Below are 16,723 nucleotides of genomic sequence, written 5' to 3'. Positions count from 1 at the left end.
CAGCTCTGTGGGGTACTTGGGGGGGGGGCGCTCAGCACTCACTGCCTGTGGAAGACAGTAACCCGAGTTACTACCTGTCAGTTTGCTTTTCCATTTACCCTGGGGACAAAGCCTGTTTGGTGCTCTCCTGTCTCTGACATTTTGCTCGCTCCTGCTTCTTCCTCTCAGGCCTCAGGCCTCAGGCTCAGGGCCTTGGGCCAGGGGAAGTGTGGTAACACCCATCCATTTTCGCTCCGTTTCCTCTAACCTTCATCTCCTCATGATGGGCAGTGTTACAAGTTTTCACGGGCAGTACAAATGACTCATCTTAAATGTACAGGTACTGGGGTGCCTGGGTGGCTTGGTGGGTTAAAGCCTCTGCCTTCGGCTCAGGTCATGATCCCAGGGTCCTGGGATTGAGCCCCGGGCTCTCTGCTCAGCGGGGAGCCTGCTTCCTCCTCTCTCTGCCTGCCTCTCTGCCTACTTGTGATCTCTTTCTCTCTGTCAAATAAGTAAATAAAATCTTAAAAAAAAAAAGTTGTTAAATGTACAGATACTAAGACTATTTGCAGAGAGGGGAAGAATACTGAAGGGGGTGTCTGAGAGGTAGCGGTTGGGGAAACTGTGCCCCGCTGCTTTTAGCCTTCAGCTCAGCCAGTGAGGCTGCTGGGGCAGTGTTGTCACCTCCACGTGGAGGACCAAGGTGGAGGGGAGATGGTGCCACTGTCACAGCCCGGCTTGAAGCAGGGGAGTTGAGGGCTGTTTCCAGCATACCCCACTAGGCTCCCAATGTTGTTGCAAAGATGGCGCCTCTCCTGGGTATGGCGATGGGAAGTAGATGGGGGAGGCAACCCCACGGTCCAGTGGGAGAAACTCTGATGCAGGGACAGGGGCTCCATGAGCAAACTTTGACCGGGAGAATATTATTTACCTCCCTCTCCTCTGGCTATAGGCTGCACCGTCCTGTTCCCTTGTATCTAGAAAAATCTGGGGATGCTGACTGTCATAAGAATAGTCATTTATTGACTGTTTTAATTGTGCTAATCCCGTGTCTCCAAGTCTCTGTGGGAAGGGAATTTTCCAAGTCCATGGAGTTAGGAGCTGAGCTGGGTTCCTAACTCAGAATAGCGCCCTCATTTTAACCTCTATGCTGAATGTCTCCTCCCCCAGCCACGTCACCAATCCTTTGGGTTTGGGACAGGGTCTAAATATTTCACTGGAACATTCAGCCAACTTAGGGCGGCTTCTATCTGCCAAGCGGAGGTGGGACTGAACCTGACTGGGTCCTTGCCCTGGAGGAATGCAATCAGGCTGAGATGGAAGGAAAATGTCCCTGGCAAGGTCAATAGGGGGCAGACCCAAGTGGCACAAGAGGGAGCCTGAGAAAGGACTGCCAAGGTCTTAGAGGACAAAGAGTTTCCTGTTCTAGGGGGAAACTGGGAGGGCTTCCTGGAGGAGGTGCTGGTGGGCTGGGGGGGGGCAGAGATGCAGGAAGGGTGTCTTGGCTCTCTTTGCCCTGGGAACTGCTTCTTTGAGTCTTTCTTACGTGCCCAGCAGGCAGACAGTGCTGGCCCTGACCCCTGGTCTCCTTCAGATGAGAAGGGGGTCGGTAGCCCTCCTATTCCACTTGCCCCACGAGAGGCTCCTGGTCCCCAGTCAGGAGATGGGGGGCCACTTGGGAGACCTGAGCTCTATCACCAGCTGGTGTGGTCACTCTTCCCAGGTGCTTCCCCTCTCTGTGGCTCCATTTCCCCTCTGTCAAAGGAGATGGTCGAACAGGTGGCCTTGGTCTCTTATAGGGCAGATTCTTACCTGGTGCTGGCTGGTGGCAGGCTGGAGGGTTGCTCCCAGAGAATGGGCCAATTTCCCCTCCCTGCTCTCCACTGTCTTCAGGAAATATCGCTAAGCCCAGCTGGGGGAACCTCTGTCTTCCTGGGAAGCTCCGGGAGGCTGGGAAGGAGAAAATAAACAGTGGCTGTCTGGGTTTTCTCGCCAGGCCTGAGTGAGGAGGCCTCCTTGGCTCCTTCCCTTATATGGCCAGGCCGCTCTGGGCTGGGAGCCCGTCCCTTTGCTTCCCCACCTCCACCACCACTGAGGGCTGGGGGCCACGGCTGGTCACCTGGGACTCTGGTGCTGCAGTGGCCAGGGCAGGGCTGAAGGTGTCGGGTGGATCCCAGGACATGTCCCCAGAGTCGCCTATATAGGCTGGCCGGGCCTCTGGGTTACTTGGGGTGGGGCCAGTGAGGAGGATTTATACTGGGAGGACGGGGGGGGGGGGGGGGGGGGGCGGTCTCAACCTGGTCCCGACTTCATCCCCAACTCACTGTGTGACCTTGGCCAAGCCCTCTCCCTCTTCTACCTCTGTTTCTCCCCGTGTCGAAAGGGGATATGGAAAAATACTCATTAATCCTCACAGTCAGTCCCACGAAGGGGGAGTTTTGTACTCCATCTCACAGAAGGGAAAACAGGCTTGGAGAGGCCAGCTGGACAACAGCTATCCAGCTAGAAAGGGAGCAAGGCAGGGTTTGAACTTGGGGCTGACTTTGGGGTCTGTGTTCTGATGGGCTGATTGCTGAGGCTGCTCTCAGTGATAACACTCAGACGCGTACATGTGTCATAGGAGACCGGGGATCCCAGTGCCCAGGACCCAGGCCCGAAGGAGGCTGTACTGTTTAGGTGTCCCCAGCACCTCACACAGGGCTGGAGAGCAGACTCGGCTCCGGAAAGGGAAGTTGTGGAATCATTTAATAGCAGACCTCAGTAGTCAGAACTGTGCTATGGGCATCATCTCCCAACTCCCAGGCCCATTCTGAGGATTGAGCAAAACAATGGATGGGAAAGCACCGAGATGTCTCTTTTATAATTGGCATTGTCTGTTCATAAGTCCCTTTTCGCTGTGTGAAGTGCCTGCCTTGTCTCGTCCCTAGGCCGCTGTCTCCCAAGCTGAGCCGTTCCCGCTTGCCCAGCTGCAGGGCTGAGGGATGAGGGTGGATCTGCTCAGGGCCTGGGCTCTGGGCCCTGGCGGTCAAGATCTCGGGAGGGGCTGCGGGAGGGGAGGTAGGGGTGGGTTGCTGGGAACAGCTCAGAAACAAGCCTTGCACAAGCACCGACATCCTGTGTGCTTTTGAGCTAGCCCATCCATCATCCTGGCATCCTGTCCTACCCGAGGCCCTCTTCCTGGGGCCCGGGGGCAGGTATCCGGGGCTGAGGCCGGGCTGTCAGCGTGGCCGAGAGACCGCAGCTGGCAGCTCACAGGCCTGCTCAGTGTCGGGGCTGGACAGTGGGGGCGGCGGCGGGGGGGGACGGCGAGGTGCCTGCAGCCCTCTTAATCCAATTTGTTTAGACCCAGGCTCTGAGGCTTGCTGGTTAGCGAGGGAGCGCTGCGTGTGTGTGCGCTGTGTTTGGAGCACCCGCTTGCTCGCAGGTGTGGGCCAAGCCGAGGTGAACAGGTGTGCTGCATTATGTAAGTCAGTACTGGGCCTCGTCACCTGTCCTAGAGTGTCAGCGTCTTGCCAGAGCCATGTGTCCTCCTCCCGCCCCCAGATCCTCATCGTACACTCTTTCCACCCTCAGGAGATCTGGTGCCGGAACCCCTCACTGCAACTGACTGTCCGTGAGAGAGTTCCTTCACTTACTTCCCCGTGCCTCAGTTTCTCTACCTGTCCTACGGAGACTGCACCTCACCCTGCCTGCTCCACGTGCCAGGGACTGGAACTGGCAAGTGTAGAAGAATGTGATGGATTGTGGGGGGTACTGCTCTGGTTTCTTGAGCCTCACTGTTGCCCAGCGCTACACACCCCAGGCTCCAGCCTGAGCTCCTGGACCCTTCCTAACCTCTGGGAGCTGGTTCTATTATCACCAGGCTGACCGACCTTGGGTTCACCTGGTCCTAGAGCCTGGCCCTGTCTACTCCTTCCCAGGGAAACTTGCTGTCGTTCTCCACGTGGCCCCCAAATCTGTTTTCTGTAGCAACAGGCTTTGCCTTGCTAGTTGGTTGGGAGCCTGGGGCGGGGTGGACTTTTGCCTCCTGATTGGTTTTCCCTTCTTTGATTCCATTTCTTTTCGCCCACAACCCATGCCTAGCCACCTTGAATTGCCAGCACCCCCTCCATCAGCAGGGGCCTTCCTTCAAGTCTTCCCATTCCCAAGACCTGGTTTCTTGGTCATTCTGAGGGCTGGGATAGGGAGTGTGTCCTAAGAGGCAGGGCTCCTGCCTGGGCCTCCAGCAGCAGGGGTGGGGCTGTAAGAGGGGGTGTGGGCACTGGGTAGGGGCCGGGGAGACACTCACAGCTCTGTTCTTGGGGGCCCCTGCTGCCGCCCTCCTCTCTGGTCCTCAGGAGGGCCCTCTCCGCAGGGTCGTAGCAGTGGCTCCCACCAGCCAGCGCCTTGCCTGTGAGAAACAAAGACACCAATGGCCTCTTAGAAGGATGCTGGGGTGCCCTCTGGCCAAAGCCTACCCTTTGGGGGGTCCTGACTGGGCTTCTGTGCCCCAAGGTCCTGAGGATGGGCCTGGCCTCCCGTTGGGTCCTCAAAAGCCACAGGCTGAAACTGCTGGGAACTTCCAGGCCCCAAAGAGCCTGCTCCCCGGGCCCTAGGCAGCCAAGGTGCCACCTTGCTTGCCTGGTTTTCAGTGGGTGTCTTGTGAGGGCCAAGAAGCCCTGAGAGCAGGAGGGGCTGCTTTCCCTTCCCTGCACACTAAGGCCCCATCACGAAAGAATGGTTCTGGAAGGAAGTTTTCCAGCAGACCTTTTGACAAATGGCTCCACTTCCGGCCTCACAGGTCAGAAAGGAGCCGATTAGGGACAGGTCAAAACTTGGGGTTAAAACCATGGCCAAGGCCGAAAGGACAGCCCTGGGGCTACCTGTGACCACTTCCAGCTGCACGAGGCTCTCACCCTGCAAAGGGCCTCCTTCCATAACCACAGGTGTGCTCTCAACCATGGCCAGAGGTAGGACTAACCCCCGCTTAATTGGGCTTCCGAGCCGCCCTGCAACGTGCCCAGGCTCATCACCACTGGCGAGAACCAGAGGCAAGCTTGACCCTGGGGCTGCTCATGCTCCCTCCAGCTGTCTCTGGAGCCCGAGGGGCAGCCGGCTGGTTGACCCTGAAACAAAACTCACATCGTTACGGTCATTGCAAAAGCCGCTGTGCCCTCTGCTGGCCTTGCTCATTTCCAGGGAACACAAGGGCCTGGGAATGGGCCACATCTGCGAGCCAGATGGCACCACAGTGGGAGAGGGCTAAGGTCAGGGCTCCATGCAGGCACACGAACCCGTGCCCATAGTCGGCTCCCTCTGGAGAGGACTCCCTGCCCTCAGCTCCCCTTCCTTGACTCCCTTATGCGTGTGCATGTCCTACAGCCTGTGCTCTCCTTGGGCTCAAGGGTCCTGGGGTTTCCGCCATTTACTTGCAAAGAGCAGAGAAGACAGGCCCTGGAGCCAGATGGATCTGCCCTGAATCTCTCCCTCAGCTCTTTCAAGCTGTGTGGTTGAGAACTGGTGGCTTCACCTCTCTGAACTTGGGCTCCAACCTCAGGTTTGTCTGTGAAGGTCAGATAAAGTCAATGTCAAGCGTAGAAGTTCAGTTGGTGGCACGTTGTGAGCCCACTTAAATGGCTGCGATTTCCATTATGAGCCCAGGGCTGGGCCCACAGCAAGACATAGGCATGGGAGAAAGGGAAGCAGGAAGGATGAGGGCAAAGGTCCAGAGAGGCATCCAGAGAAGATGTGGAAGCTGGGGGTGGGAGCTACCGTGTGGGGCCCTGTTCCATGGCCCCTCTGTTATGTGGCTTCTCTGGGCCTCTGTTCCCAGGACGCCCTCCCACCCCCTCGACACCCCAGCTAAGTTCACTAGCCTCACACGCTCCCTACTTCCTCCCCAGGGAAGGCGGCTGCTGGGGACTTTTGAGCCAACCCTGGGAATGCAGTTGGAGGCTGAATGGAGAGTGATGGAGGAAAAGGAGGACAGGGAGAGGAAAGGGGCCCCCACCTGCCTGGCCCAGAAGATCAGGGCTGCCTCGAGATGCTCAGACTCTGGGGCGGGGGTGGCGCAGGCAGAGGATCCCCATGCCTCTCCTACACCCTGACCTTTCAGTGAGACCAAAAACAGGGACACGCAGTGACAGTGACAATAGCCATCATATAGTGACTTATACTGGGACATGCTGTAATCATAACAATAGCTTTCAAGGTGCTAAACACTTGCCAAGTAGTTTCTTGTACAGAGGCTTTCGCACAGTCACTCAGGAGTTAGCTACCATTGTCATTCCCATTTTACAGATGAAGAGACTGAGGCCAGCAGAGGTTATAGCACGCCCTCAAGGTCACGTGGCAAGTGAGTGTCAGGCTCAGGATTGGCTTCAGGCAGCCTAACACGCATTTCCACGGCTCCCCTGTGAGATCGACTATTCCTGCTACCTTTTTTACAGAAGGACAACCTGAGTCAGTGTCTCATGGCATTGTGTCAGGCCTGTGTTCTTTTTTACGGAAAGGCGGTTAGAGCAGAGAAAGCATTTTTCAGTGTAGATGGAGGCGTGTGGGCCCTGGCAAGGCTGTGCGTCTCCAGAAGCGAGGAGACTTCTCATTTTGGTTTTTATTGTGCCTCTTGTCCACAGTACTTCCCCCTAGCATGCTGTCTGTTTAAAAAAACACACACACAAAGAAACATGACAAAGGGAATAGTTTTCCCTTCTGTCCTGTCCACTTCCCAAAGAACTGGAACCTCCAGGGTCCAGTTTGCTGAGACTGAGTGATGCCTTTTGGATAATACAAATGCTGGTTTCTTCTGGAATGTGCTGGAAAAAGCAGCAGGTTAGACACCAGGTCACCTGTAGACAGGCTGTGTGATTGTAGACAAGTGCCTTCCCCTCTCTGGGCCTCACTGTGATGTGGTGGGAAGGGTCTGTGCTCCACGGATAGATAGATAGGGGGAAGGCTCGACCAGGCCATCCCTTCAGGGTTAGCGTCAGCGTGAAGGAAGCTCTGCATCGATCTTCCATGATCTCATGAAATGAGAGAGAAGGAGCCTCAGGGTGGAGACTGGGGCAGTTGCCTCTCCCTTTCCCCCTTTCCCACCCTATGGCTCAGCCCAGAGCAGGCCCCAGGGACCTGCACCAGGTGGATTTTCTGCAGCAGGACTCAGTCTTAGGACGTTAGTGCTGCAGGCTCTCTAGTCACACACCCATTGCTCAGATAGGGAAATTGAGGTTCGGAGAGGAGAAGCAACCAGGTCAAAGGGACTCAGGCAAAGGCCCAGCTGGGACTGACCCTTTCTACTCACTGAGGAAACCTAATCAGTTAGATCTTAGCAAAGGGGCCCTGGGAGGAAGGCGGGAGAGAGGGGGCCTTTAAGTTCCTTTGGCTTTGAAGATGGAATAATCATGACTTCCTTTTCTAAATATCTTTTGGCCCTTCCTAGAACCAGATGGCGGATGTTTGGAATTTATGTTGTAAATAGTGTTTAAGAAGGGGATGGGGGTGCAGATGTCTTACTTTCTCCATCTTCCCAAAGCAAGATCTGAAGGAGGGAGTTGGGGGAGGGGAGCTGGCTCTGATACTGGGGAGAAGAGTGAAGTGAGAGGGAGGAAGAGAGAGGAGAAGGGGAGAATAAACGAGGAGAGATTGACCGAGAGTGAGGGCAAGAGGGAGAGAAGCAGGGAAGGGAAGAAAGTGAGGGAAGAGGGGGTGAGGGGCGAGGAGAGGGGAAGAGGGAGAGAAGGTGGGCGGAGGAGATGGGGAAGGGGCTCTCCGGCTAAAGGCTCAGACAGACTCCATCTTGAGTTCAGGAGCAAACCCTTGAGTTTTCTAAGAATAGCTCAGCCTTTCCCCCAGCGGGGCTGGCAGCAGGGACGGGAGAGAGGCACACTTGCCCTTTTATGGTAAGAAAAATTCAGATCCTCAGAGGGGGAGCTGGGCCAGAGCCTGTAGTTCTGGACAAAGCCCAGCCCTGGGGTCTGGAGTGGGACAGTCTGGGTGGGAGTTGTGATTTGGTAGGATGTTCTGGCCTGGGTAGCTCCATCCCCTGTGAAGCAAGGGCTGAGGTGATTGCCCTGGAAAGCCGGGGGTCCTGGTGTAGCCCTAGTGATGGGGGTGGAAGGGCTCATAGAGACATCTGGTCTACCCTATCTCCCTATTTTTAGAAGAAACTGTATCCCAGAGAAGGTAAGAGACTGTAGGACAATTGAGGTGTCAAGGTAAATAGATCCCAGGCTCACATGCCCATTATCCTAACAGACAGTGGGGTTAGTGGAGAGAGCACTGGCCTGGGCGTCAGGAGACCCAAGACCCACTTCCCTGTTTGCACACAGTTTGCTGTGTGACCTTGAGCGATCTGCTGAACCGCTCTGGTCTCAGGTCTTCTCACTGGAGTAATCTGAAGGGCCTTCTTAGCTTTTGGCCTCTCTGGGAATTCCAAGGCTGGATGGCAGAGCTTGGGCATAGAATATGCTGCCCCAGGCAGAGGGGAATCTGTAGGCTGTTGTTTTCTTCCTGGGCCTGGCCTACTTCCTGCGCTGGGGCCAAAGCTCAGATGGACAGAGACAGAGACGAGGCCTCACTGGAGACTGAGGTAGATCACGAATGGATCCTCTGACGGTTTAAGCTGGTTGGGGCCAGCCCCTCCCCAGACGCATTAAGACTAGAAAAGGCCTCATGCTCATGGTCATGATCAAGGTTATGTGGAGAGTTGGGGCAGAGCCAAGAATAGGACCCAGGGCTTCCCCTCCCAGCCTTGGGCTCTTTCCTCTGCAGGAGGCCTCCCTCTGCAGCAACCAACAGTTTGGGGGATTCTCTCTGGCCAGGAAAAGGGCCTTCCTGGGCAAAGCAGCCAGAGCTCAAACACGCCATCACCTTTTACCTACTTTTGGAGATAGTTACATTCTGGAGGGGCACCTCACTCTCCCCTGATCCCTTCCCTTGGCTTTGAGGACCACACCATCCTTTCTATCTCTGGAGAGAGGCAGGGAAGAGGCAGGGAAGGACGTACAGGTCTGGGCAGCCACTCTGGCAGTGTGATCTTGGCCAAGCCCTCCCTGCCATCGGCCTCAAGGTTTTGTTTGCATCTATAACCCGAGGAGGGGGCCTGATGTTCTTGAAGGTGCCTTTTGGCTCTAACAGGATTATGACAGGAGGAGTTTAAAATTCCATGCCAGGAATGATTACTAAGCACCTGCCCAGATCACCAGGGAGAATGAGATGGGTTTAGTACTGCTCTGTAGCTTTATACTCCCTTGAGATGGGGACCCAGAGCCTGAGACTCCTGGGAGCCCCCATCCTGAGACCTTCTGTCTATTCTGGGAACCTGGGCTGATTCTCTGACCCCAGCTTGAACCCATAGTTCACGGAGCTCTGGTCTTGAGTGTCTAGGCATCCCTCGTGCTCACTCCCAGGACACCGCCCGGGCCTGGCTATCCCCTTGACTCTTTCCCTCATGGCCGTCTACCTCCCCAGGCCCTGTATGGTTCCTCTTCCCATCTGCCCACACCCCATCTCTCCACACTCATTCTTTCTGTGACTCAGCCCAAAGAGGAGGCTTGCTTTCCTCTCCCAGCCTCCTGCGACACCCCCACCCACTGCTGGGGGAGAGGAGGGACAGGAAAGAAAGGGGGACAAAAATAAAGCATCTTGTTCTAAATTGGAAGTTTTCCTGTGACCCTCCTGGAATTTCCATGTAGACTCTCCGGGGCGTGTGAACAGAGCTCCCAAGGACCCCGGGCCCCTCTGCCTCATTCCTGCTGGGGTGGAAGGCCATCGGCTGAGTGTCCCCCAGGGATCCAGTCTTAAAACCAGGCTCCAGGTCTCCCTGGTCAGTGCTGGCGCTCCCTGGGAAGGGCAAAACGCAGCAGTGGGGTGAAAGGAAGTAGGAGGGAGGAGGGTCCCTCGAGAGCCCTTGTGAAGTCAGGGCAGAACTGATGTAATCCCTAGCTGGGAATTTGATATCCCAGTGGCGGGGGAACTCAGTCCTTAAGGATTGTCCCAAGACAGCTAGGGCTGTGATGCGAAGACCCAGGCTGGTGGTGGGAAAGGCCATGAGGCCCTGACTCCTCTAATGTTTGATTTGTCTCCACAGTGTCTGTGCTAAGCTTGTATAACTCTGGTGATAGGGAGCTCACTGCTTCCCAATCACCTTATCTTTCTTTCAACACAGGATTGGACTACACAGGATTCCTAATATCCCACTGACATCAGCCTCTCTGGGGCTGCATGTCCCGTCCTTTAGGGCTACAAGGAACAAGATCCTGTTCCCTAGAAAACTCTTCTGAGGTTTATAGATGGTGACTACAGCCCTTGGGCTTCCTACCCCTCTTGACCCCACCCCGGGGTCTCCTGTCCCGTGATTTGACATCTCAGAGTCACCAATGCCCAAGTCCCCAGGTCTCTCCCCTGCACTGGGGCTCCTGGCCTGGTGGTATGGAGGCCCAGGGAAACAGGCTAAGTAAAGAAAGGGCCTCCCTCCCAGAGACAGGTGCCAGCAAGGACTTCCACCAGTCTATGGAGCTTGGTTGCAGGCTATTCAAGTCACTCCAGGGCCAAATCTTCCTCTACTTTGCCAGCCTCAAACCTCACTGAGCTGCTAGACCTACCCTCTGTTCCAGCCAAACGGGCTCATTTGCTGTTCTGAAATGTCCTTCCAGTCCCGCCTCCACACCTTTGTACACAGAACTCTCTACCTGAAAAGTCTTCTGCCTTCTTCTCTATCTATCCAAAGCATGCCTCTGCTGCTCTGACTGCCTCCACTCCAGATTTCTCTCCCTGAGAGTCTGGGGAACCACCGTCACACGTGGGATGACCTGAACTCTCTCCCTTCCATCCCAAATCATGGACCATCACAGCCTGACAGGCCCACAGGGACAGAGGAACTTACCCGAGTGTGTTGGCTGCAGAACTGGGGTCAGAGTCTTAGCCTGAGTTTTTCCATTTCTCCCCATCTTGTTCCAGCTTATCTCAGAGGACACCCTGGGACTCCATGAGGTTGTTGGGTCATATGCTCGAGGTCTGGCAGTCTCTGGGAAGACTGGTCAGTGCCCTCTGACCCTGGTAGACCAGCTGTGGGTGGGTGCCATGGCCACTCTAGACGCCATCCTGCGATGCCAGCCTCCCTCTGGACACTTTGCCCCCTTCCCCGTTTGCCTGAATGAGGATGAGGAGGAGGATGGTATGGGGTGGCAGCTAGTGACAGCTGAGCTGTGTCCCTGTTAAGTGCACAGTATATTTTCCAGTTTGGGGCTTTTCCATCTGCCTTGGAGCATGGCGTGGGGCAGAGGAGGGCCATTCAGGAGGGAACCTAGGCTTGTGGCTGTTATGGGCACTTGACGAGGAGCCGGGGGAGGCTGCTGCTTCCAGCCTTGGTCTAACTTACTGCCCCCTCCTCAAATCTCTGATGGGCTGTGCTGGCTCAGGGGCACCCAGGACTGATGGGGCCCCCAAAGGTACTCAGCCCACACTAAGGGGCGCTCATTGGCAAGAAGTACTGTTTGGTACTTTGCACAAACGACTAAATCTCTCAGCCTCTGGGTCCCCAGAGAGGAGATGGTACTTACCTCAGAGAGCGCTGGGCAGAGGGCCCAGCCCTTGGGAAGACTTGGTATATGACAATTGTTATTTTTGAGGGGACAAGGGTCACTTATCCTCCTGGGGGAAAGAAGAGTGGAAGCCCACTATGGCACCTCCTTCCCTCCCAAAGAAGCTGCCTGTAGTTCAGCAGTCCCTGCTTCTCCCCAGCTCTGGTTCTCATGGACAGCTGTCGCCCAGAAGCAGATGACCCACCTTTTGCATTAGCTTCAGAAAGTCAGGGGTGGCCCAACGCTATGTCACGGTGCCGACGTGGTGACGTAGGCACTTTCTCTCCCAGGAAGCATCACAGGGAGAATGAATGCAGCTCAGCAGGGGATTTTGAGAGAGAGACCACGTTCCTATAAGTTTTATCACAGTGGATTGTTGTAATTGTTCTATTATATTATTAGTTATTGTTGATGTCTTACTGGGACGCATGTGTAAATGAAACCCTATCATCGGTTTGCATGGATGGGGAAAAGCATGGTACGCATAGGGCCCAGTCCTAAGTGTGGTTTCAGGCATCCACTGGGGGTCTCAAGACTTGTCCCCTGTGGCTGACGGGGGACCCCAGTTATCACGTTTTAGCAGCTAGTGGTTGTCGAGCACTTCCTGTGTGCTAGCCCCTATTCTGAGGGTCTCAGGAGTCTTAACCCATTCAATCCAGACAACCCTACTCCCTGACGAGACAGGCATTCTCAGCACGTCTGACATCACAGGTGCTACGAGGATCATCTAGAATTCAAACCCAGGCGGCCCGATGGCCACTCAGCACCTTTAACCACCAGCCTCTTGTGTCTTAGCTCTGCTCTGGCAACCCTCTGGCCTGCCACCCTGGTCCCCTCTTTCCCTAGGTGCAGAGTTTCACCCCACCTCTGAAAGCCCACTGGCTCAGGGGTCGGTCTCAGTTTCCTCATCTGGACAAAAAGGGGGCAGGATGAGTCAGTCTCCATGGGCCATGAGAATGGGAGACCGGTGCTATGCACGAAGGCATGTTCTGAACTGGACACAAGGTTTCTGGTGGAGAAGCCTGGCTGTCCACAAGCCTCTTTTGCAACGGGGTGGGGGCCGCCTCTGTGGGCTCATGCATGCGTGGTGAAGCCCCATGGGGCCTGTCTAGACAGGCTGTCAGGAGACGGCAGCCACCACGGGCTCTTTCCCCTGAATTCCAGCGGATGATCTGGCTGGCGGCCTCTGCTTGGGACATATTGTGTACTCTCAGGCTGGGGATAGGTCACACAGGCAGTGCCCGCTCCTGCCTGCAGAGCCTTCTGGATGTTTTGCCCCTTGGGGCATGCTGTGTGCATTTCTAGATACCCACATGGACCATGGTGGGCGGCATTGTTGTTTCTTACCTTTTTTTTTTTTTAAAGTAATCTCTAGGCCCAACACGGGGCTTGAACTCACAACCCTGAGATCAAGAGTTGCATGCCTGACTGACTGGGCCAGCCAAGCATCCTCCTGTCATTCTTTATTATACAAATTGGAAAGAGACAAAATAAAACATGTTGAGGTATATATACTTCAAGGAATCTGACAATGTTAAGTGTGGCCAAAGACGGGGACACTTGGATGCAGCCGGTAAGAGTGTAATTTGGTTTAGCCACTTTGGAAAATAAACTGACAGGCAGGTACCCCGGAACCCAGCAAGCTCTCTAGGTATCAATTCCAGAGAAACTCGGGTTCCTGGGCCCCAGGAGACATAGACAAAAATAGTCATAATAACAATAATACGGAAAAGCCCTTATCACGGTTTTTGCATGACCCCATGGGCCTGAGCTCTGGAGACTGTTCTCTTGGAAAGCTGCGACTGAGGCAGGACCCAGGTGTAGCCCAGCGGGGAGGACCTCAGCAACCATCTCCCTAGCTCCTTGAGGCTCACATGGGGAATCAGATACAGCCCCGAGGGTCCATTGTAGCTCTGGGCCTGAACTTTCTATTCCTCAGTGCTATGCGTACCAGCAATTCCCCACAACTGGCCAGTCTGGGTAAGGGCTGATTTTGCTCAAAGAGCTGCAGGGTGGTTCTTAGGGACCAGTGACAAGCAAGGTCCTTTCCTTCCTGGGGCGGCAGAAGGACTGAAGGGAGAGCAGTGGCTTTGAAACTAATACAACATGGGGGTACAACTTCTGGCGAGCTCACACTCTTAGCCTCGTCTCCTCTCTGAAGCAGGGTTCCTCGTCACTGCTCTCAGAGGGGCTGTGCTGGGCCGGCTAAGAGCAAACATTCTGGAGTTGCAGACTGGGTTCAAATCCCCTCTGGCCACGTTTCATCGTGTGACCTCGGGAAATTCTCTGTAAATTAGGGATAATGGGAACGATGCGGATTCCTGCCTCTCTGTAATCCTAGGAGATCGAATGAGACCACAAGCCCTTCAGCCTGATACCTGGCCTCCCAGGAAATCTTCTGTGTACGTTCACGAGTAATGTTGGAGAGTCTGCAGGCAGTTCTGGGATGGAGTGGTTGAGGGGCGGGGCAGGGGGTGGGAGAGCCCTGGGGAGGGGGGGGGGGGGGGCAGAGGCAGCTGGCACAAGACAGTGTGACATTAGGCAAAGCCGGTTCACCTTGGTTCCCTCACCTGTACCATGGGGATCATGATTACACCACGTCACAGGGTCATTGTGATGACTAAGTGAAGGAATTTCCATAAAGGCCTTCGGGATTGCCCAGAAGTGATAATGCGAGAGAATTCTCTCTATACCACTGTGGTGCCCAGGGCCTGGTGGAGTGGCTACTTCCGTCCCAGCCCAGGCATCCACTCTCTGAGGGACCCAGAGCAGTGCTCTGATCAGGGATGCAGTTGCTTCAGCTGTGTCTGGGAAGGACCCAGGCTGATCGATAGCCTAGCATTCCCAAAACTCTGTCTGTGTGGGAATTCTCCTGGGAGCTGGAAATGCAGATTTCTGGGACCCCACCCAGACTCCCTGTCAGTGGATGAGGGTACTGTGGTTCAGACACCACACTGAGGGACACATTGCCCACACCGTGTGCTGTAAATGCAGGAAGGGAGACCTCACGGAGCCTCGTAGGCATCTCAAGCTGATTCCACTTCCGTGTCCCTTCACCTCTGACCTTTGAACTCATGCCTCCTGCCTTTTTCCAGACCCTGTTATCCCTTTAGCAACTCTGAGCGTGCTCTGTCTGGGTCTCATTCCCACTTCCCTTTAACATGGCTAAGGTCATCTTGCCCCTCAGGAGGAGTAGGGTCTGGCGGTAGCCTAACACCCACCCAAATAGGCCCTTGCGTGCCTATGTCCCTCACTCTCCATGACAACCGAGTGATGCTAGAACCAAGACCAGACCCATTTTATAGAGGAGGAAGCTAAGGCTCAGGGATGGCAAATGACTTGCCCAAGGCCACTTGTCTGGTAGGTAAACCAGCCAGAACTGGACCCTGGCATTTGGATTCCAGAGCCTTTTGGACCATTATGGCCTCAAGCCTTTTGTGACGAGAGTGGGGCAGGTGAGGGTGTTGGGTGGGCTGGCGCTGGAGGATTGTGTCCCCTCCGGGCCCTTGATGCGGCCAGAGCGTATTCACAAGAGCCGTGTTGCCTGCATGCCTCCCAGTGTGGATCCCAGGCCTCTGCCCCCACACAGCCTGCCTCCCACGTCTCCTGCCGGCCTCTGAGGCCCCCACCACACCACATCACCCCTCCTGAAACCCTCTGCTGTCTGTTCTCTCTTCATCCCACTCTGAGGCCCTGCACCCCTGATCGGCCCCTTCCCCACTGGAGGCTAGTGGCAGGGTCAGGGGTGGGACAGGCTCATCTTGAGGCCTCAGACCTGTGGGCTGGTCCTCCCCTGGCTAAGGCCCTAGTCAGAGACCATTTAGCTCCTTTCTGTCACTTGAGGCTCAGCCTCCAAGAGCTTCCGTGGGCTTCCGGCATCTGGTTGGACTCTAAGTCTCTGGTCAAAGGGCAGACTCAGCTCAGAGACTCTGGGGAAACTTCCTACCACCAGCTGCCTCTTAGGCTCCAGAAGGACTCAAGAAGCCACATCCTGCATGGAGACCATGTTGTCCAAAGGTTTCATGATACAGATGGCCCAGAGAGGCTCGGGTGCCTGTCCAAGGCCGCAGGGCCAGGCAGCGAGAGGCCGAGCGGGGACTGGAGCCCATGTCCCCGTCCCCCGGCCAGCACCCTCACCTTCCTGCCTCTCTGCCTGTCTGCCCGAGGCTGAGCTGACAATGGCTTTGTCTCCTGCTTTGCTTCTTGAAACCATTATTTGAAAACAGTTTTCCTTGCCAGGAGCCCCAGGCTCTCAGAGCTGTGAAATCAAACCTCACAGAAAAGGGAAGAAGCAGTGTCACTGCAGAAGCCGGGGAGACGAGGCCCAGGCCCGGGAATGGCTGTGAAGCTGGGGACGGTGGGACATTACCACCCACCGCTCCCTCTGCCTCCACCGCCATGTAATCACAGCCGCCGGGAGTCCTCCCGGCCGACAGGACTGCAGGTCAGGGCGGGATGGGCGCTTAGAGATCATCCAGTCCAGCCCCTGTACAGATGGGGAAACTGAGGCCCAGAGAGGTGGAAGCACAGAGCAGGTTAGCAAGAGAGCAAGGACCAGGCCCCAGATGCCCCCCCCACCATTTGCAGACCCCGTGCCGGCTACTGGTTCTTACCTTTCCAGGGGTCTGTTCCAGGAGTGGCTCCTTGCAGCCTGGACGCGGGGGCCAGCCCATTTAGGGGATTGTTGTGGGGGTGTCATTTCTTCTCAACTAACTTGGCCGGGCCTCTGGCACCCCTCATTGCCACGGGGCATTTTTAAACGCCTGGCACGGGGCCCCCCTCCCCTTAGCTCCTTGCTTGGTGCTCCTTGGCCGCAGACGCCCCTCTGCCTTTTACCTTATATGAGCTGAAGAGGCCAGCCTAGTGTTGGGGTGAGGCGGGTGCTGAGTCCTCCCGGGGCCCCCCATTGGCCCGAGCGCCCGCCACGTGACCGCCTCGCCTTGACCTGCCCCCGGTGCCGAATGTTGCTTTTACCCCCTAAGGAAGGAGTGGTTGACAATTTTCATATTTCTTCTAAATTTGGAGATTTCAGACAATGCTGGGAGGCTTGGCTCCAGCTGCCAGAGGCCCATGTGGAAGTCATTAAGGCAGAGAAGGGGGCCGGGGGAGAGAGGGAGACAAGGAGAGGGAGAGGAGGAGGAGGAGGAGGAGGAGGAGGAGGAAGAGGAGGAGGAGGAGGTGGAGGA

General features: G+C 55.7%; 1 long non-coding RNA gene across 1 annotated transcript; it reads right to left on the bottom strand.

Annotated features, from left to right (window-relative positions):
* Positions 1–495: 495 nt before the first annotated feature.
* Positions 496–16,338, bottom strand: LOC125100531 (uncharacterized). The gene is made up of 3 exons (XR_007127581.1): positions 16,151–16,338; positions 4,268–4,369; positions 496–1,929 (listed from the first exon to the last, which is right to left on the bottom strand). It is a non-coding gene; the product is annotated as an uncharacterized LOC125100531 (long non-coding RNA).
* Between the last annotated feature and the right edge of the window lie 385 nt (positions 16,339–16,723).

The sequence above is a fragment of the Lutra lutra genome, chromosome 5, assembly GCF_902655055.1.
Source record: "Lutra lutra chromosome 5, mLutLut1.2, whole genome shotgun sequence".
NCBI lineage: Eukaryota > Metazoa > Chordata > Mammalia > Carnivora > Mustelidae > Lutra > Lutra lutra.
Note: the sequence above shows the minus strand (reverse complement) of the source record. Positions and strands in the feature narration are given on the sequence as shown.